General features: G+C 35.8%; 1 protein-coding gene and 1 pseudogene across 2 annotated transcripts in view; one reads left to right on the top strand and one right to left on the bottom strand.

Moving 5' to 3' along the window:
• LOC109265114 (dnaJ homolog subfamily A member 1-like) overlaps positions 1-21453 on the bottom strand; it is an 88026-nt pseudogene extending 66573 nt beyond the window's left edge.
• SPAG16 (sperm associated antigen 16) overlaps positions 1-21595 on the top strand; it is a 1004062-nt gene that overhangs the window by 339974 nt on the left and 642493 nt on the right. The window lies entirely within an intron of this gene.

Genomic DNA, 21595 nt, shown 5'->3' with positions numbered 1-21595 from the left:
TTCTTCATTTGTAAAAATGAGTTTTTAGAAATATCCACAAATAGAAAACTAATAGTTAAGAACAAAACTCTGTAATGTTTGGTAACACCAAATAAATGTTCTGCTGAGCCTTTTTTATTAACAAAAATAAATGAAGAAGAAAAAGAAGATAAAAACTCCCCAGACTTTATATTCTTCAGTACTAAACTAGGACAATATGAATCCTCTGCTAGTCCTAGTGGTTTTCAGGAGTGAAAAGCTCCCGAGTTTAAAGAGAGGTATTCTGTTGGAATGAAAAGATACTGGATTTCTTAATTCTGGGCAGCAGCTTATTAGCACAGTATGCTTCTCCATGCAGATATCATCGCTGCATCCCTCCGTTCCACTCTTTATGCCCACCTCCTGCGGTAGAAACTGTGCACTATTAGAAACTTTGATTCTTATGTTCGTGGGTGCAATTTAAGAAAACCAGCCTTTACTTCACAACATCTGATTTTGTTTGCTTCCTCCTTGAAGATTAGATTTAGAAATCTGTGAAAATTAGATTCTCTACCTTTCATTTGGCAAACGTGTTTTCTCTAATTCTTAAAATTTACCTGAAAATGATTGTTGAACAGGGAACCATGTGTTGCATAGAGTGATTTCATTGTTGTTTAATAGTTTTTTAATAATACTAATAATTTGCTTCATGTCACAAAAGTAATGTTTCTCATAAACTGTTATATCACTCTTACACTCTAGAATTTGACAAGAGGGTTATTTTTTGTTTTAAATCATTGATTTGTGATTTTTTTCTAAAAAGGTAATTTTCCAATGATATTCAGCTCTTTCAAAATGAAAGTTTTTCTTCTTGAGTTTAAATATTTAGTATGCCGTATATGTCCTAGGAAAAATAAGAGAGACTTTTCACATACTGATAATACATACATTAATATTCCAAAGCTAACTCTAACTACTGCAGATTGATCATTGGAGCACTAATTTGCTCACCCTATGCATGCAAATATAAAATGTCTCTCTTGTCTGTGTTACTTCTAGTTTTTAATGTGTTTCCAATATTTTAAAATGTTAGGGTTCATTTTGGAATGCCTCAAATCAGCAAGCAAAATGAAAGCCATTAAAAAATTAAATGAAAATTAGAATTTCAAGGCAGAAGTATAGGTAGTTCTCACATGATTAACCAAAGGATGTCTGAGCTCTTTCTCCAGTTATTTCCAGAAGGCAGTCCTGCAAATCAGGAACCACCACCATGGTTACTACAAAGTGTCAAAACAACTATGAAAATGATTCACTGCAATCATCCATGATCAATTCCTAGATTATTTTCAAACTGAAAGAGGCCCAAAATTATATTAATAATTATGTAATTAGTCTTACATTAAACAAGGACATGGGATAGTCTTTGTTTTGATAATTGTGTCTTTAACATACTAGAAAAATATGATGGCATACTAAAACAAAGCTTTGACTCTCATTGTTTAAGATAAAGCCATAATAAAAGTGCAAAAGTAAGGAATTTTAAAGAAAATATTAAGGAAAATATAGGACCCTGGCTATGGTAGCCATTCTGAATGTGACACAAGACTCTTGGAGGTTCAGGAAATGGTAGTCCAATGTAGCCATTTCATCTCCAGAGGTGTTAGTTGATTGTAAGGAGCCAAGATTTCTCAAAGGACTCTTGAACCAAGATGTCTTGTTCTTGGGAAGAAGCACATTACTTGGGTGGAGATTGGAATAGTAACCAAGACAGCATTTTGGAGCTACTTGTTTTACAACCCCTTTCCCGAAAACATGGTCTCTCTCCCTGGTGCTTCTGCGGTCTCTTATTTCCTGTCATCTTCTCACCAAGACTTCTTTCTTTATCCATCCTTCCATGTATATAATGAGGAATTGACTCGTGATTATGGAGGCTGAGAAATCCCAGTCTACTGTCTGTAGGCTGGAGACCCTGGAAAATCAGTGGTGCAGTTCTAAGTTTGAAGGCCTGAGAACCAGGTGAGCTGACTGCAAGAAAAGAGTGATTTCACAGCTCAGGCCCTGAGGCAGAAGGGGCGAATTCTCCCTTCCTCTGCCTTTTGTTCTATTCAGGTCCTTAACAGATTAGATGGTGCCCATCTACATTGGGGAGTAAAACAGATTATACTGAGTTTAACAGATGCTAATGTTAATCTTGTCTGGAAACACCCCCACAGACACACCCAGAAATAGTGTTTAAGCAAATATCTGGGCATCTACAGATGCAGTACAACTGACACATTAAATTAACCAATGCACCCTCTAAATTTGGATGGTCTTGAATTAGCCACTCCACTCTTAATATACTAAGTTATGGCTGGGGTGCAACAAAGATGCCAGATCTATATAGAGCTGTCATCTCTAGGACATTGTTGATGTCACTGATGGGGAATAGGATCCTTCAACCTAAGGATGCTCACACAGCAGGTAAGAACAGATCCAAAGCTAAAGCCCAATTTAGATTAAACTCATTGTGGATCAAATATTGTCACCATTTATCTAAAAACATTTTTATAGATGAGCAGCACATAGATATTATTAAGTGACTAAAAAAATTTAGCCAAATATGGATTTTTCCCTTTAGGAAACTTACATATGAAATGGATCTCAGTAACGCGGAGGGGCAATTGAAGTCCTATAGGCAGGAAAGGCTTATTAGAAAGCTGTGAAGGATTCCACATTAATTTTTGAATCTGTTCAATCACTCTATTTTTCATTTCCCTTTATTGTTTTCCTTTCACTTCCAGGAGACTATTACTATTGTGTTGTGCCCTGGTCTAGAATTCCCTTCTTGTTCTCACTCAATACTTACCGTAATTTAAACATAATAAACATTTTTTTTTAACTTTTTTAACATTACCATTTGACAATTAACTCTTCTTAAGACTTTCTTCCTTGGAATCTCTAGAACCACATTTGTTTTTCTTGTATCACTCTTTTGCTCCCAGTTTTTAGATTCCGTGTGTCATCTTATTGACTGCCTACAATTATTCTACTAGAGGTCTATATACGCACCCCTTTGCTCTTCTGTCCTAGTAAGTCTATTCTCATAGAATACATTTTTGCATCTCCTCACCCTATAATACCTATTCCTAATCATATTTCCAATTACTTTGAAAATAGTTACGTAGATGTCTATTGCCTCACCTCAATATATTTAAAAAATTAGAGCATCACCTGCCCACCCCTCAATAAGGCTCTTGCAAATGACTGATTCTCATCCATGATTAGGTCTATAACTTATTTCCCTCTTTGTCTCCTCTTTCTCAAATTTCAGAGTTTTGACATTTTTGCCCTTATTGATAATAGTCAGGTTTGTGAAATACTTGATCTCTTTTCTTTTATATTCAAACTTTCCCCATCATGCAAGGATGCAAATATTACCACACTCATGAAATTATCTGATTGGTACAGTCTCTTATGATCTTTGTCTATAAGTATGTTTTCCTAATACCATATAAATTAACAATCATTAAGGAGATATTTTAAAAATAGAAAGTTATATTTCTAGAAATTCCTAGAAATAGAAAAAAAGTTTTACGAAAAAGTTACTTTTCAGACTAACAAGATTATAATGTTGCTGTAGACAGGCTTGTATTGCTAATACATATTAATTTTAAGGTTCACTTCAACATATAGTTATTGATCTAGATATTAGAATAGATGAAATCTAAGTGTCCATTAATAAGAGATTGGAAAAATAAATTATGATACTTCCATGTAGTGAAACATTACACAGTTTAGAAAATTAAGGATTCACCCATTTTGGCATTTGTCCTACAATATTGTTCAGTGGGGGGGAAAAGCATATTGCAGAGGAGGGTACATAGTTTAACATCATGTGTATACAAAACTTTGCTCATATGCAAATATGCATGCCATTTATTATGTATATACATACATACATACACACATGGAAGGTCTTGAAAATTATTCACCAAATTGTTAATGGTGGGAGGGAGTATAATGATTACTTTATACATTTCACTAAATCTTGAAATTTTGTGATAAGATTGAATTAATATTATAATAAAACTAATTTACTACAAAACAAGAAATGAAGGAAAAGAAAGAGGAGTTGAGAAATACTTAGAACTTCAAAGGAAATACTTATTCCACCCCAGTTGTTGAATTATTGTAAAAATGAAAAAAAAAAAAAAAGTCTCAAATGGTATAGTGCATTCTATATGAAGTGTCCACAACTTTCATAATTAACAGTGGCAAGTGTCATTTACAAATAGAGATATTTTGAAAATTATTAAGTTGGCCCTTTTTCTTAATGTTTCTAAAGTTATTCATGTTAATTATTTGAAAAGTATATAATACTTGTCTTTATCTGAGAAGTGTTATAAATTTAAACGAATTTAATTTACTTATGTATTTCAGAATATGGAGACTTAATCTAATAATAGTAATAATAATAATGATAATAATAATCATCTCTGTATCAGTCCAAATGACATGCTGTTATAACTTTGTAGTTATATTTTATAATTTGAAATTTCATCCAATTCTCTCAGACAACTTCCTTGAATCTTTTGTGATTTGATTTGGGAGCAAATAAGATGTGACAATTATTATTCTTACAAGTCACCACAATCCAAAATTATTAGTCATTACTGGCGCCTGGGTGGCTCAATCAGTTAAGCGTCTGACTTCAGCTCAGGCCATGATCTCATGGCTCGTAAGTTCGAGCCCTGCGTCGGGCTCTGTGCTGACACTTCAGAGCCTGGAGCCTGCTTCAGATTCTGTGTCTCCCTCTCTCCTTGCCCCTCCCTAACTTGCTCTCTCTCTCTCTCTCTCTCTCTCTCTCTCTGTCTCTCTCTAAAAATAAGGAAACATTAAAAAAATTAAAAAAGGATGTTAGTCATTATAATCTAAAATTGCCCAGACCTTACAAAACCTCATTGTCAATTGAGGTCAGTGCCTAGTCACTGCTCCCAGAGCCACCAGTGAGAACACTGTTTTCTGCCTACGGTGCTGTCTTTTGGCTCCGAAAGATGCAAAACAGAAAGATGGTAACTGGCAACATTGCCTTTTGGTTTCACCTTACCAGAGCCCTGTGGTTTGTAACACAGAAATGGGCAGGGATACTCTACTCTTCAACTCTTCAAGATTCTATCATGACAATGCATGTACAGCAGTTTCTTTCCCTACGACCACCTTCTAGCAGGGCTTGGAGGAGGTTTAGGCAAAAGCTGAACTGGGAAATGTGTACCTTTCTGTCTGCTACTGTTTCCTTTTCTCACTTCTTGAGTCCCTGCTTGCAGGCATGCAGCAAACATCTTCCTAAGTCTTTCCTAATGAAGGATGCTTTCCCTGAATGCAAATAAGCTTTTAAAAATGGATACCTGGTGGTATCTCAATTTTTAAAATTGAGCTAAATATCAATTTAAGCTTAGCTTCAAGTTCTGTGACATGAGACAGATTTATAAGTTTCCTTAACAATAATCATCAAAAATTGCTTTTACTGGAAACTTTACAAGAAACATTCTATACTAACAAATTTGTTTGTTCTTTTGCTTTCTCTCAGAATTTCAATTGCTATTTTCAAGAACCAGATAAAAATTGAAAATTTATATTCTTTTGTAGTCTTGCTACCTCCTGAAAGTCTAGTACTCCAGAAAGTAGAAGCAGCCAAATAGTACACTTTGAGTTAAAATTGCACTGGTAGTACTAATACAAAGAACAATTGTAATTTTGCCTTAATTTCCTTTTTTCACACTTACCATATGGCATTGACACTATAAATACATTTAAAAGACATCTCTGGGGAAACTTTTTCATTTTCTAAATCTTTTGTCCTAACTATATTTCACAAGTCACTGTTCTAGTGATTTATGTGTTTGCCATATTATCTACGATGAATATGTAAAGTTACTTTGGGTAGAAAGACTACCCATTAATTTTATGGCTATATGATTCTTAGGACAAACATTTGTAAATGAATGTGATAAAGATGTTAGAGAAATAAGGACTATTTAAAACGTTTTCGTTTTTTAATAAGTAAGTGAGGTCCTAAGGATAAGGCACTTGAAATGGGAGTCTAAGTGGGAGGGCCCTTATATGCCATGCCTGTAGTGTTCAGATATCTACACTGAAGGTTTTAATCCCTGGTGAGAAAGGGATTCTCACTTTGGATTATGGGGATGGTCAAATTCATGACACCCACCTAAGCTTCACAGCAAATTAGCATATAAACTCAGCCCAGGGAGGAGGGCATAGCCCACCACTTCGGGCCACATGGGGGTTGCAGTCTGGAACAGAATGAACTAATAGGGGCTGTGGAAGGCAGGTTTTGTAATGTCAAGAAGGTAGGGTGACCCCTGGTTCCCAAAGGTGGATGTGGTTGGCTTCTTTGAATAGACAGCAGGGAACTGAAACCCATCACTCAGGGATAGGCAGAAACTCAGGGATATAAAATCTATCCCTTTGATAAAATGTGTTTGGCTTATTCAGGAGAGCAGACTTGGGAGGGGAGCTTGCAAGTAGGCCATTCAAGGCCTTCCTGGTTTCACCAGATTTCACGGCAGCACATAGTACCAGGCCTTAGTTTTAGGCCTTATAATACAAAGTAACACTCTGTTGTCTTCTGTTTGTGAGGAAGAAATAGCTCTCTGGTAGTTTAAAAAAAAATGATATTTTATGATAAACATGGAAATCCAAGGTCCAGAATTATAGCAAGACAGCAGGAGCCAAATTTGTATTCTGTTTTCTCAAAAAATGGTCTCTCCCTTTTTCATGGATAATCTTTCTGCTCAACTATGTGTTTCTGATGTTTGCTGTCTCTATTGACTCTTCCTCTTCCTAATAATCTTGGATGTTCCATAGAACTGCTCTCCTCCACATTGGAAATACTTGACTTTCTAGCTCTAACACCTGCTAACAACAGGCACTCTCCTTCTGTGCTTCCAGGTTCAAATTCTTGAGAGGGTATATATCTTAAAATTTTGCATTCTTGTAGAAGCATTGGCACCAGGCTAAGTCATGGGTTTATGGCAAATTTATGAATAACATACTTCTGAAACAGGCATCCACTCTGATTATAGTTAGCCTTAGCTGATGTAGACATTGGGATATATGACAAAACATGGCTAAACAATTGAGTAGATACTGAGGGAAAAGATTACCTCAAGGAGGAAAGGTATGGGAAGCAGGACCTTCTAGAATGTATGTAGCAAAATACCTCAAAGCATCAAATCAAGTCACCTTCTGCAGTTTTCTCTTTCAGAAAATAAAACTGTAATTTCTCATCCATCAAGTAAATTAGTGAATCACTCTGCATTTTTGCTCCTTCTCCTGCCCCCGTCTCCTCTTCTCTAAATATGTTTTTTTTCTTAATATTTCTCTCTCCTTTTAAATTGAAAGCCATTAATTACCCTGGTCCAGACCCATTTCCTTGCGGCATGGGTCTGTTAAAGCTGTCCTCTGTCTCCTCCAGGCTGTCTTTCTGCCATTCTTTCCTATACCCAGCCTAACTTATCCTAATGAAACACCAGTTTCAACAAATCACCTTATGTACTTCCCTGTCCCTCCTGAACTGTCCTCAAAGCAATATTGAATTCATTTTTATGTTCTGTATCTGCCCTACCTCTTGACCAAAGGGGAAATGGCTGTCTAGAAAGTTCTACATCTACATAAAAGACTGGAATTACAGGGTAGGAGATCAAGATTTTAAAAGATAATAATAACCTTCAGGATTCATATGTGTTTTGTTGTATTTGTCTGTTTTTCCAAATCAGATTATACCTCCTGGAGGATAAGAATTAAGTCTCATGGCTCTTTTTACCCCCATAACCCACTGAATCATGTATACTTTTGATGATGGTGATACTGTTGCTTTCCTTACATTTGGTTATTTGATTCAACTGCTTATAAGAAATTAAGTATATCTATTATGTTTTATCTAATGGAACTTTACAGGGTAAAAATATGACATATCTTAAAGCCACAGACTGAATGATGAGTCCCAACAATGAATTCGTAATCTTTTTAGTGATATTACAAAGAACTCACTTGTTGATTAGAGGGTAGACAAAACTTTTTATTATAGTGGAAACAGCTTTTGATTGAAAAAATAGGTTAAAATCATAGAATTTATATAATAATAAGGTTATTCCTGGGGAGAAAAATCACCTAATAAAATACAAGTTTGAATTAAATAAGTAACTACTACTTCACATGCAAAGTTTGCATTGGAAGAGATATATACCATTAACTATATACTTTATTGAAATCAATGAATTATTTTCGATATTTTTGCATTTTTCACATTGAAATGTATTTTATTCTTGTACCACCTTTTTTCAATTCAAAGGTGAAGACCATACATATGCAGGTCACATCTCAGCTGTAGAATTTAGAGCCTGTTAGCTTCCTTATGTCCTATTACTAATCCTATATGCATGTATACATAATTTGGTAGATATTTAACAATGTTACATTTTGAGAAACTAGGGAAATGTACTAGGAAAATTTTCATTTGAATTTTTTTCTTAAAATTTGAACAAAATATTCTTAAATACTTCTAAGTATGTAAAGATTAACATTGATTTTATAGAAAATTTTCAGAATATTCTAATTTATATGTAGGAAAGGATTCTGTATTGTTCTAACCATAACTTCTTTCATCAATTTTGTGGTTTTGTAAGTGCATAAAAAAAATTCATCCTGACTCCAGACTGACAACATTGAATTGACACCTGATAAAAGTTGTCAGCATTGCCTGTCATATTAAAACTGAGCAAAGTACAGAAATGTTTGTAAAAGCTTCAAGTTATCCTGTCAATACTGTCATTTCATTAAAGATTAATTAAGCCAAATTTGCTTGTTAATAAAGCTCAGAATATCAATCAGTTATATCACTAAAATGTGGTCCTAACTTGTATATTACATGGTGTGTATGCATATTCATAGTTAAGAAATGAGGTATTATAGGTCTTTTTTTTTAAGTTTATACTAAAGGCAACCAGTGTGCAAAAGAATGTGGAAGATTTTTAATTAAAATTAGATCAGAGCATATACACAGCCAAGACTAATTTCAATATGTGACACAACTGGAAAAATAGGGGACAGTTGAAAACCAGTCCAGAATTGATTTTATACTTAACTTTCATATTGACTCACATATTAGAACAAAATTAATTTCATTTGAAGAGTGAAAATAGACCGCTTTGTATGTCCAACTTACTACAATATAATGAAAAACTTGTTAAAGTTCTACTTAAATTATACAATTAATTAATTAGCCAATTGATTAATTAATTAAATTGCCAGGCCCTCATGATTCTTCTGTTGTCTTATAGCAATAGTAAAAATATCTTTTAAAGCTTCTGTGTTACCTGAAATCATTAACTGGCAACTTATTTAATTAAAAATAAGCTTATTAATTATGTAACAAATACTTATTGATATTATACTATAGTTTCTCTATTCTGCAAAGTGATAGAGATAAAATGGTAAACAAACAGAAACATTACCTGTACTCATGGATTTAACAGTTTAATGAGGGAAAATATACATATTTCAATAGTCTTACCATGCAAATTTGCAGCTCTAACAAGTGTCATGAAGGAGAGGTTTCTAAAACCATAAGAGTCTGTGATAGGGAGATTTGACATATTGATGGAAGTCAAGGAAGTCTTGAAGAGGTGACCCTTGAGTTTAAATCTGAAGGTTTGGTAGGAATTGTTGGTGAAAAGAATAGGAATAGGATCTGCCTAGGCAGAAGAGCTGCATGAAGGCCCATTGACAAAACAGAGTACAATAAACATAGCAACCGTTAGAGGTTAACTTGTGTTCCCCCAAGAAGATATGCTGAGTCCATATCCCCAGTATCTAAGAATGTGACCTTATTTAGAAGTAGGGTCTTTGTGGATTTAACAAAGTTAAAATGAGGTTATTATAGTAAGCCCTAATCTGGTATGACTGAAGCCCTTGTAAAAAGGGGAGATTTGGGGCACCTGGGTGGCTCAGTTGGTTAAGCTTCCAACTTCAGCTCAGGTCATGATCTCATGGTTTGAGGGTACAAGCCCCACGTGGGGCTCTGTGCTGACAGCTCAGAGCCTGAAGCTTGCTTCAGATTCTGTGTCTCCCTTTCTGTCTGCCCCTCCCCTACTTGTCTGTCTCTCTCTGTCTCTGTCTCTCTCCCTCTCTCAAAAATAAATAAACATTAAAAAAAAAAAGGAGATTTGGACACAGGCATGTGCAGAGAGAAGACTATGTGAAAAGACACAGACAGAATGTAGCCTTTAAGTAAGGGAATGCCTGAGGCTACCAGAAGCTTGGACAGAATCCTGCAGCACATCCTTTTCTGGTATTTCAGGGAGAGCATGGCCCTGCCAACACCTTGACTTTGGACTTCTGGACTCCAGAACTGTAAGACAATAAATTCATCAAGTGTGTAATACTTTGTTACAGCAGCCTTAGGAAGCTAATATGAGGGCTGAAAGCCGGTTAGTGCAGATGAAAGGGGAGAATAAGAGGAAATCATTCTGAAGAGAAGATGGGGCTGTAGATAAGGACAAGATCATGGAGAGTCCTGAGGCCATTTTTGGTAGTTTTGTTTTTATTCACAGAGCAAAAGATTTAAGCAGTACAAAAAAGAGATGATAGCAGCTTAGACAAGAGTAGTGATAATGACTATGAAGAGATGTCAGTGGGAATAAGGAAGGGGACTTAAAATTATAAATAAACTACAAAAAAGCAAGCTTACTCAAGGACATTACTCCAAAAGTTTTCTCCTCCCTTTTACCAATAATTTTTCAAACTATATTGGGTCATTTTCTTTAGCATCAAAGCATACTGCTTCTTCCATCTATTTCTTTTTTGGTTGTTGGCAACAGATTAATTAAGATATAGTTGATAAATAATGTACATATTAAAAATGTAAAATTTAATAATTTGGACTGATTTACCATGAAACTAATACCATGATGAAAATAATGAACATATATCCAAGCCCAAAAGTTTTCTGGTGCCCCAGTAGGAAGACACCCTTTATCTCTGGTAATATTCCTTTCTCTGAAATCTATTTTGTCTAATATTAATATACCCACTCCAGTTTTCATTTGCTTATTGTTAACATGCATCATTTTCTGTTGTTTTGTTTTTCACTTATTTGTATCTTTGCATTAAAGTGTGTTCCTTGGAGCACCTGAATGACTCAGTCATTTGAGCATCTGACTCAATGATCTTGGCTCAGGTTATGATCTCAGTGTTGTGAAACTGAGCCCCACGTTGGGTTCTACACTGAGTGTGGATCCTGCTTAAGATTTTCTCTCTCTTCCTCCCTCTCTCTCTTTTTATCTCTTTCTCCCTCCCCCACTTGCATGTGCATGCATGCACACTTTGTCAAATATAAATAAATAAATAAATAAATAAATAAATAAATAAATAAATAATAAGTGGGTTCCTTGCAGAGAGCAAATCATTGGGATTTGCTTTCTTATCTAATCAGATAATATTTGCCTTTTAATTGGGAATATTGAGTTTATTTATGTTTAGTTTGATTATTGGCATAGTTAAATATTAGTCAACTCTTTGCTACTTGCCTTATGTTTGTCTCCTTTGTTCTTTGCATTTTTCTCCCTTTCTTTGCCTTCTTTGGGACTGAGCATTTTTATTATTCCACTTCATGTATATTGCTGGTTTATTAGCTATTATTCTTTAGTTATTTTAGTGATTGTTTTTACCTTGAAGTAATATTAAGTGATGTACCACTTCACATACACTTGTTAAGTATAAGCTTGTAAGTAGCCTGTAAGAATATGTCTTACATTTCTCTTCTCCTAACCTTTCTGTTACTATTGCTATGCTTAGTATTTTACACATGTCAAAAAACTCACATAAGTTATCTTTGCAATATATTTAAATACTAAGTTCTGGATTGATTTTGACTGATATGTTTTTCTCTTCATTATGGTTCAGATTTTCTTACTTCTTTGCATATCTGGTAATTTTTTATTGTATGCCAGGCATTGTGATTTTTACCTTTGGGTGCTAGATATTTTTGTGATCCTATAAACATTCTTTAGCTTTATTCTGGGAAATGGTTAAGTTACTTTAACATAGTTTGATTCTTTTGGGTCCTATTTTTAAACTTAGGTAGAAACAGAACAGTATTTAGTTCTGGGCTTTTGTTCCACAGGTAAGATCTTTCTGAGTATTCTACTCAACTATCCCCATGAATTAAGAAGTTTCCTTGTCTGAAAAACACTTAACTATTCCCAGCCCTGTGTGAGCTCTGAATATTGTTTCTTCTAATTCCTTCAGGTGGTTATTCTCATAGCCTTGGGTTGTTTCCACACAACATGCACTCATCAGTGTACCTAGCTGTTAACTCAAGGAGAACTGTGTGCACACTTCTGAAGTTTTCTTGCTGATGTTCTCTTTACTATGCTAACCTACAGAGCCTAGCTACCTTGGCCTCTTCAGACTCCTAGCTGTGTCTTCTACTGGAAAGATCGCTCATACTTATATAACTTATTTTTTCCTTTAAACCTTTTCCAATCCGGCTTCACTCCTTCTGAACTTCTTATCAAGTCACCAATGACCATCACTGTGCTAAAACTTGTGGTAGATTCGCTCTGAGTGATCTGGCCCCCATAATGTTTAACCTCATCTTTTACTAATTTTCCCTTCACTCAGTCAATTATAGCTCTTTTTAATTCCTTAAACCTGGTATGCACAGTTTTGCCTTAGAGCATTTACACTGGCTCTTCCATCTGCTTAAAGAATCTTTGTTCAGATATCTGCCTACCTAACTCACTCCTCTTTTTTAACACTTACATTTTCAGCAAGCCTGATCATCTTACTTAAAATTGCAACCACTTCTTATGAGAACCAGTATCTAAAGATGATCCTCAATTACCTTTGTGTAGCCTCTCCACCTTGAATCTGTGACTCATTTCTAATTAATAGAATATATCAGATGAGACAATCTAGAATTTCTGAGGCTGAGTCAGAGGAAGCTTTGCAGGTTCTCTTTTGGTTTATTGAAATAATAACTCTCAAGATTGTCACTGAGAGATCACTCTCTCTCAGAATCCAGCCTCCATGTTGTGATGCCAGATCACATGGAAAGGTCACCTATAGCTCTTTGGTAAGTAACCTTAGCTGACTTTAGCTGCTGGCCATGTGAGTGAGCCATCTTGGACCTCTAGCCCAAACAAAAGCCCTGACTAATATCTTTCTGCAATCACATGAGAAATCCAAGCAGAACCAAATGAACCCAGTTAAAACACCATACTATAGAAAGTAATAATAAATTGTTTTAAACCACTAGGTTTTGGAGTAGTTTGTAGTCAAGACTGACTGAAAACTCTTTTGCCTATTTAATTTGAAATCCCCTTCTCTACTTTTCCTTTTTCCTCAGAGCAATTATTATTCTTTAAAAGATTGTATGATTTACCAATTTATTATGTTTAGTATTCACTTTAGACTGGCTATCCCCACCTAATTAAAACTCTAAAAGGATAGCAATCTGCTTTTTTCCATAATATATGTCAGTTATCCAGAACAGTATGCCTGGTGTACAGTAGGTAGGGATCAATAAATGTCTGTAGAAAGCATGAATGAATAAGGTAGTATTCCATCATAAAAAAGTTAAACAAAAATCTTTCTAGAGATAATCACAAATTCACCTTAAATGTGGCACATCCCCAAAACCAAAATGCTAAAATAATATATCAATGGACATCACAGAATGTCTTCTAAATTAGGGACTTATAAATAGTGAACTGAAAGGTAACTGTTAGGAAAAATAGAAACTACTTGAAATTATTTTCAAATATTAGAACATTGTCAGACTCTTGGTAGTGATTTTATATTAATATAAAATTTTGTACCATCGTCATGAACAAAAGACCTAAATATTTTTATTCAAAAGTGACAAAACAAAATTGAAATTGAAAAGGATATAGCCACAATTTTTTAACAGAAGGCTTTGTTGCGGTACCTTTTTTGAGTGATTAAAAAGTTAACATAGTTTGAGTTATACATGTTTATTGACATCAGTTTGGCATTATTTAATGGAATGCCTGCTGGAGATGGACTTGCATCTGTGCTCAAAATACATAAAATATATTTTAAAAAAAGAAAAAGGAGAGACATTGATTTATTATGTTTGGTGTGCAAACACAGCTCAAATTGCTTTTTGTGAAAGAGTGATGTCTTACTGTTTCTTTTAAGACATTTTATCTTGAAAACTATATTTCAATACTTAGTTAAGTAAGTGATATGAAGAATGGCTATGAGTTTTTAAGGAAAAAAAATACTTTTTAAGAGTGTTCACTGAAGACTTTTTTAAACTATAGGGTCTGAATTTTAAAATCATTTAGGTAGATTTATTTTTGAATATATAATGAATCTTGACATCATTGTAAAAGGATCATCAGTATTTGACTTCTAATTCAGATAATAACATACACTCTTAAGCAAACTATAACAAAGAAAAATGCCAAACATGCTTCTATAAGCTTGGAATATATGTAAATTTTATATTAATCCTCTTTGACTCCTTCTCAACTTGAACATCTTACAAGTCTGATTGGGCAATTTATCAATTCTCATGCTCAATGAATTTAGTCATTGGGCACATGCAACTTAAAGCAATGAGGCATAACTGTTGAGGGTGTATAGAAATGTCAGTTTGGATGGATAGCACAGAATCAGCATACAGATTTAGATGTCATAACGTGAAAAAAAGGGCAAAGGTTAAAATCTAGCTTATATTTGGAGCGAAACTGAAGCTCTATGGCAACACACTGAAACTCAAGTTTTACATGTTTGCTTTATGGGCAGGAACATATCCATTTATTTATCTTTGCACCATACAATCTGCACATTAAAGGGAAAAAAAAAAAACAACAACACAAAACAATGGCATTAAACAAGAATACATGACGTTGTTTGCTAAATAATTTAGCGTTATTTTAAAGTGCTAACAGATTCTAATCTAACATTACCCTTATCCTATATTGTTTTCCTTATAGAATGGAGTATCATGACAACTAGGTATTAAGTGAAGTCAATAAAATGCCAAGTTGCCACTGTGACAATGATTTATATACAGAGTGACTTGACATTATATAGTTTTTGGTGGCAGACCATATCTTTAGTGTGATGCTAAATAGTTGCTTTTGTAGTTTTAATTCAAAGAAACCAAATGCACAGGGCCTGAGAGAGGGTGAAAATGAGTGAAGTGGATATAACGGGGATTTGTAAGTCCTACCTAAACGGACAGCCACCACTCACCTCTACTAGATAGTTGCCATGCTAGAATGTGGGCCCAGGAATGCCAGGTATTTTATTCATGAAATAAAAGTTAGAAATAAGGATTTATCATTTCAAATCACCTACTAATAAGTACTGGAATTTACTTCATTCTTTTGTGCTGTATGCAAGGCAAAACAAACAAACAAACAAAAAACCGAACACACACAAGTATCTGCATATTAAAATTGGCCCACAGTTTACTAGTTGGAGGTTAAGCTCTTACACTAACTTTTTCCAAAACGTGACCATTATGAGAAACTCTGTAAACTTTCTTCACTTTCCCCATCTACCAAATTATCTGCACTAGCAAGGTAGCAAAGAAAAAAGTGCTGTATTTCTATCTTAGGCTATTTCCTTCAACTACGCTCAGTGTACCAGCTGCCAAAGCCTCCCCATTTTTCATTCTTTCATTTTATATCTATTTATTATTGGCTTTGTACCTGGTATTGTTTTAGGTTCTTGGGTCACAGCAATGAATAACATATCTTAATACCCTATTCTCAGAAAGCTTATATTCTATAGGAGGAGATGATCAGTTGATAGGAAAATATGATTAGTTTCATTTAGTAATTAATGCTTCGAAGAGTATTAAGACAAGGTCATCTATTAGATAATGGGTACCTGAGGGGGTCCTTTTATTTTTATTTTTAAACATTTTTTATTTAAATCCAGTTGGTTAACAAACCATATAATATTAGTTTCAGGTGTACAATGCAGTGTTCAACACCTTCCACCCAACACCCAGTGTTCATCACAACAAGTGCACTCCTTCATCCCCATCACCCACTTAACCCATCCCCCCACTCACCTACCTGCTGGCAACCATCAGTTTGTTCTCTACAGTCAAGAGTCTGCTTCTTGGTTTGTCTCTCTCTTGCTTTTTTTCCCCCTTTGCTCATATTTTCTGTTTCTTAAATTCCACGTATGAATGAAATCATATGGTATTTGTCTTCCTCTGAATTATTTTGCTTAGCACAATATGCTCTAGCTCCATCCATGTCATTGCAAATGGCAAGATTTAATATTTAGAAAAATGTTTATTTATTTGAGAGAGAAAAAGAGAGAGCGCACATGAGCTAGGGAGGGACAGAGGGAGAAAAGAGAGAGACTCCCAAGCAGACTCTGTGCTTTCAGTGAAGAACCTGACATGGGCTGGGTCCCACACACAGTGAGATCATGACCTGAGCCGAAATCAAGAGTCGGATGCTTAACTGACTGAGCTAGCCAGGTGCCCTTCATTCTTTTTAAAGATAAAGTTGCAATCAGAGTTAAGTTTTGGGTATGTTAAATCTGAGATGCTTATTAGACCTGCACGTGGAGGCATTTAATTGGCGGTTGGAAATACGAGTTGCAAGTTCAGAAGAGAGGTCAACACTGGCCATTAATATTTTAGAACCAATAGCATTTGGGCTGTAAAGCCATGGGACCAGGTGAAATAATTTAAGGAGAAATTATAGAGAGGAAAAAAAGGGAAAAATTCAGGACATACGAGAGCACTCCAATATTTAGATAAAAGAAGAAGTTAGATAATAGAAGAATCAATGAAAGGAACTGAGAAATGCCTAGCGAGATAGTAGAAGTGGCAAGAAAGAGTGATGTGACAGAAACCAAGAAAAAATAGTTCAAGAAGAAGTGAATGGCCAACTGTTTAGCTGAGAGATCCAGTAAAATTAAAACAGTAAATAGCTATTGAAGTTAGCATTGCAGCAAGGGGCCATTTGTTACAAGAGCTACTTCAGTTGAATGATGGAGTCATAGAGGGAGAGACTGACTCTGATTGCAACTTTATCTTAAAAGTATTCTTTTATTTTCCTCAATTCAGTGAATGATACCACAAAATTACTCAAGTGGAAAGGAAAAAATCAGAACTAGAAATTATTCTTTTTCCTTTCTTTTACTTACTTCCTGTATCAAATGGATCAACAAGTGTTTTTGGTTCTATCTTCTAAACATATCCTTAATCTGCCAATCATTATTTTCCTTTCTCTGTGAAGCAGAAAAGACAGACAACAGACAGCTCTCCTAATAAGCTTATTGTGAAGGGGAACCAAGATGAGGAATAATAGCTGCAAAGAAGTATGCTTAGAAAAGCTGGTTTTCTAAAGTAAGAAGATTCTAGAATATGTATGCTGCTAGGATTTGAGTTGGTATAGATGATGCAGGAGAGCAGAGAATTGCAGGAGCCAAGTTCATGAGAAGTGAGTGGCAGTGGGAGCAAGACACAAATAGAGATGTTTGATATGAACAGGGACATTTCATTTATTGCAAGAAAAAAAAAACTAGAAAAGGGTGGATACAAGTCTAGTTACAGGTAGGTAGGTACATTTTGTAATGAAAATGGGGAAGCTTTATACTGAATCTATTTTATCAGGGTCATTGAGAGGAGAGAATAAGTGGAAAAGGGATGAGGTTAGAGGAGGTAAGGGCATCACTGGACAAAGAAGTATTCTTGAAATACTCATTTTGGATAGTGTCAGACTAAGTATACAGTGTAGTGGGGTTGTGGAGCATTAAAGAATGCCATTTTCCATTTATGGTCGTATATTTACAGTGAGTCAAGAGAGCATTATTGTACATTATAAGGTTTGCACCACGTGGTAGGCTGAATGATGGTCCTCCCAGATATCGAGGTTCTAATCTCTGGAGCCTATGAATGTTACCTTATATGAAAAGAGGAACTTTGTAGATGTGATTACATTAAGGATCTTGTTATAGATTATTTTGGATTTACTCAATCTGACCTAAATGTAATCACATTATTAATATTACAATGATCTTATCAGAGGGAGGCAGAAGGAGATTTTATCAAAAAAAAAAAAGAGGAGAAAGTGATATGATGAGAATAAATTTATCTTATTTTATGCCATTAGGTTTGTGGTCCTTTGTTATAGCAGCAATAAGAAACTAATACTGCCATACTTTGAAGGCAGAGAAGATGATACAAAACTGAAATGGAAATAAAAGCCTAAGGATGCCTCTGGCTTTGTTTTTTATTTGGTCTCATGACTCCATTTTGAAGATAAGGAGAATGCTGTTCAGGAAGAAGCCTGACCACAGCCCCACTGAGCAGTACAATAGGACTCTGGGCAGACTCTAAGCTCTCTGGCCACCCCCAAAGACAAGACACCAGAAAAAGTGGGATTGAAGTACACTGAAGCAGAATGTCAAGCTTCTATTTTACACTTGAAGAAGGAACGTGAAGAAGTAATTGAAAATCTACAGGCTTAGTTTGAACTTCAGGCATTTGATATCCAGGGTGAGCATAGAGTGGTTTCTCATGAAAATCTCATGGGGCGCCTGGGTGGCTCAGTCGGTTAAGTGTCTGAATTCAGCTCAGGTCATGGTCTCACGCTTTGTGAGTTTGAGCCTTGCATCAGGCTCTGTGCTGACAGCTCAGAGCCTGGAGCCTGCTTCGGATTCTGTGTGTCTCTCTCTCTACTCCTCTCCTGCTCATGCTCTGTTTCTCTCTCTCAAAAACAAATAAACATTAAAAAAAATCTCAAACACAAGAAACAACACTGATGGGGAAGAGGATGTGAAGAGATGAGAGATGCTTGTATTTCCATTGACCATGACCGTTCTCCAAAGACCTACAAAAAATGTGTGCATCCAGACAGAGACTTTCTTCAAACCCTGTGAATTTGAGGGGAAGATAACCAGAGAATACCTAAAAAGCTGAATGTCTCATCTTTAAGCCAACGGTCTCCCCCAAATGACAACAAAGACTTCCAGATACCATTTCAGTCTGTGGAAGGCATCTCACTGAGTCAGCAAAAGGCATCACCTCCCCCTCCCACACCACCCCTACCAACAGCCATCCTTCCCTTCCCCCTCTTCTTCTCCTACCTGGATGTGGACCTCTGCCACCAATACCTCCACTACCACTTGTGAGAGCTGGACCACCACCACCTCCACCACCTCCTCTACCTCCAAGTGCTGGTCTTCCTCCACCTCCTCCTCTGTCACCACTTCCCAACTCCCCTGCCCTACCCAACAGTGAGGGCACTTCTTTCTGCTCCAACACCCCCAGGACTTAAACTCCCATCTCCTCCTGAACTCTTCAGAATTGGTCCTTCTTCCAGTCAATGTCTTTGAAAGTCAGTCATTGAGCCAAGTTGTCCTGTGAAGCCTTTGTACTGGGTTAGAATACAAATAAATGATAAAAGCCCAAATACTACACCCACCTTATGGGATTCCTTAAAAGAACCTGATATTTACGATAATAGTGAATTTGAGTATTTATTCTCCAAAGACACAACTCAGCAGAAGAAAGAACTTCTATCAGAGACCTATGAGAAAAAGAGCAAGGCCAAATTAAAAAAAAAAATCAAGTTATTGGATGGAAAATGATCTCAAACTATGGGAATCTTGATATCTAGTTTACATTTAGAAATGAAGAATTGTATTTAGAATTGCATTTTAAATGTGGATGACTCTGTGGTTAATCTGGAGACCCTGACTGTCTTATATAAAAATAGAGCCCAAGAGGATAAATTGATTAAAATAAGAGAGTCACACGAGACATCCAAAGAAGAAGAATTGAAGTTGCTGGATAAACCTGAGCAGTAAGGACAATTGAACACTTTTCTGTTAAGCCAAAAGGAGACGAGCAATCTCTGTTTTCTTGCCTCCCAGCTCTGAATAATTGCACCTAAATTGTGCAGTGAGCTAAGTCATAACACCATCATCCCCGTGATCTACTGCGTGCAGCAGAATGACCTGACTGCCGGGAAAAGCAGCCAGGAAATTTGTGCTGCTGGATATAATATGTCTTAGCCCCTGTCCCCATCCCTAATGATTCCCCTTTCTCATTCTAGCAACTTGTTAATTCCTCCTAGACTAAATATTCTGGCCAAAAGGGTAACTGAGGAAGGAAGCAGTCATTCATTGCTCTAAGGTTCCACTGATGCAGTTAAAAAGACGATGTCAGAGTCACATATTTCAATTGATTTTTCTAAATGTTGTATCCAGTAATTGTAGCCTGAATGCACCAGATTTCTCCCAAATCTCTCCATCTATTATACCCACATTACATGTGACCTTTTCATCCTCTTTGTATATGCTTGTTTTTCTCTCCAGTCGCTATCTATAGTTGTTTGTTCTATGGTTTGGGTTGTTGTTTCACAGCCTTTGAAAACCTAGAACTCTAATGAGTAAATAAGTAACCCTTGGCTTGGCGGGGGCTCTTGGGGTCTGGAAACCACAGGTAAGTGTATGGGGCTCTGCAGCCCCTGGGCCATGCCATCCATCTTTTCACAGTCCAGGACTGAGAATGTGGAATGGGTCCAGAATAGACAGAGGGATCCTTTGCCTATTATTACCTTGAGTGCTTCTGTCCACTTGAGGCCACTTTTCTCAGTCTGGAGATGGGGCCAGGTATAGAAAACAAAGAAGAAACTAAGCAGTTAGGTTTAGGATAACAAGTAAGCCCTAGAGACATCTAAGTTGCTATGACTACCTTGAAACTTTTATGCCTTGCCCTTAGGTCCACTGGAATGCCTCACTCCCCTTGGATGCCTGGGCATTCAGGTCCAAAAAAACATCTCTAAATGACTGGGTAGGGGATTTCTAGGTTTATCCAGTTATTGATAAGCCTTCATGATAATTTGGGGAACCTTAGATGAATTGTTCTCACATACAGCATAGGCCAGGAACCACTCCCCACCTTCTGCTCCAAATTAGTTCATGAAGCCTAGGAATATTTGAATCACTGCAAATTGGGTTATAATATAATATAATATAATATAATATAATATAATATAATCCCCACTAAGAAAAAAAAAAGAAACTTATATACTCCATTAATTAGTTAATTAATTAGTCTTCCTTTGTATCTTTAGTGTCTCCCTTATACCAGGTTATTTCCTATTAGTATGTAAAAAACATATTTATAAGTCTTCTTTAAAAAATAACAATAAACGATAACAAACAATTTTTTAGCTTCACATGCTCAGTTTTAGCTACCAATCTGTTTGATAGAGTCCTTTTTACAACTAAAGGTTTTTATTTTTATCTTCTCTTCCCCAACTTTAATTTGTTCCTGAATCTTCTGCCAACAGTCTTCAACTTTTTACTCTAATAAATTGCTCTCAGTTTTCAGCAACATGCTTTTCTTGCTAATTCCAGTGTACCCTGTTCACTTGGATTTGTCTCACCTTTTGGTTCGTCAATTGACTTCCCCATTCTAGTGATAGATACTCTCTTTTCTTGGGTTCTACAATACCACCTTTTTTTTTTTAGTTACTATTTTTCCCTTTTTGTTTATTCTTTATTCTTTTTCATGGGCTACACTTCTAAATTTTTGTCCCTAGTGTCCTTAGCACAG

The sequence above is a fragment of the Panthera pardus genome, unplaced genomic scaffold (assembly GCF_024362965.1).
Source record: "Panthera pardus isolate Hobbes unplaced genomic scaffold, ASM2436296v1 HiC_scaffold_10, whole genome shotgun sequence".
Classification (NCBI taxonomy): Eukaryota; Metazoa; Chordata; class Mammalia; order Carnivora; family Felidae; genus Panthera; species Panthera pardus.
Note: the sequence above shows the minus strand (reverse complement) of the source record. Positions and strands in the feature narration are given on the sequence as shown.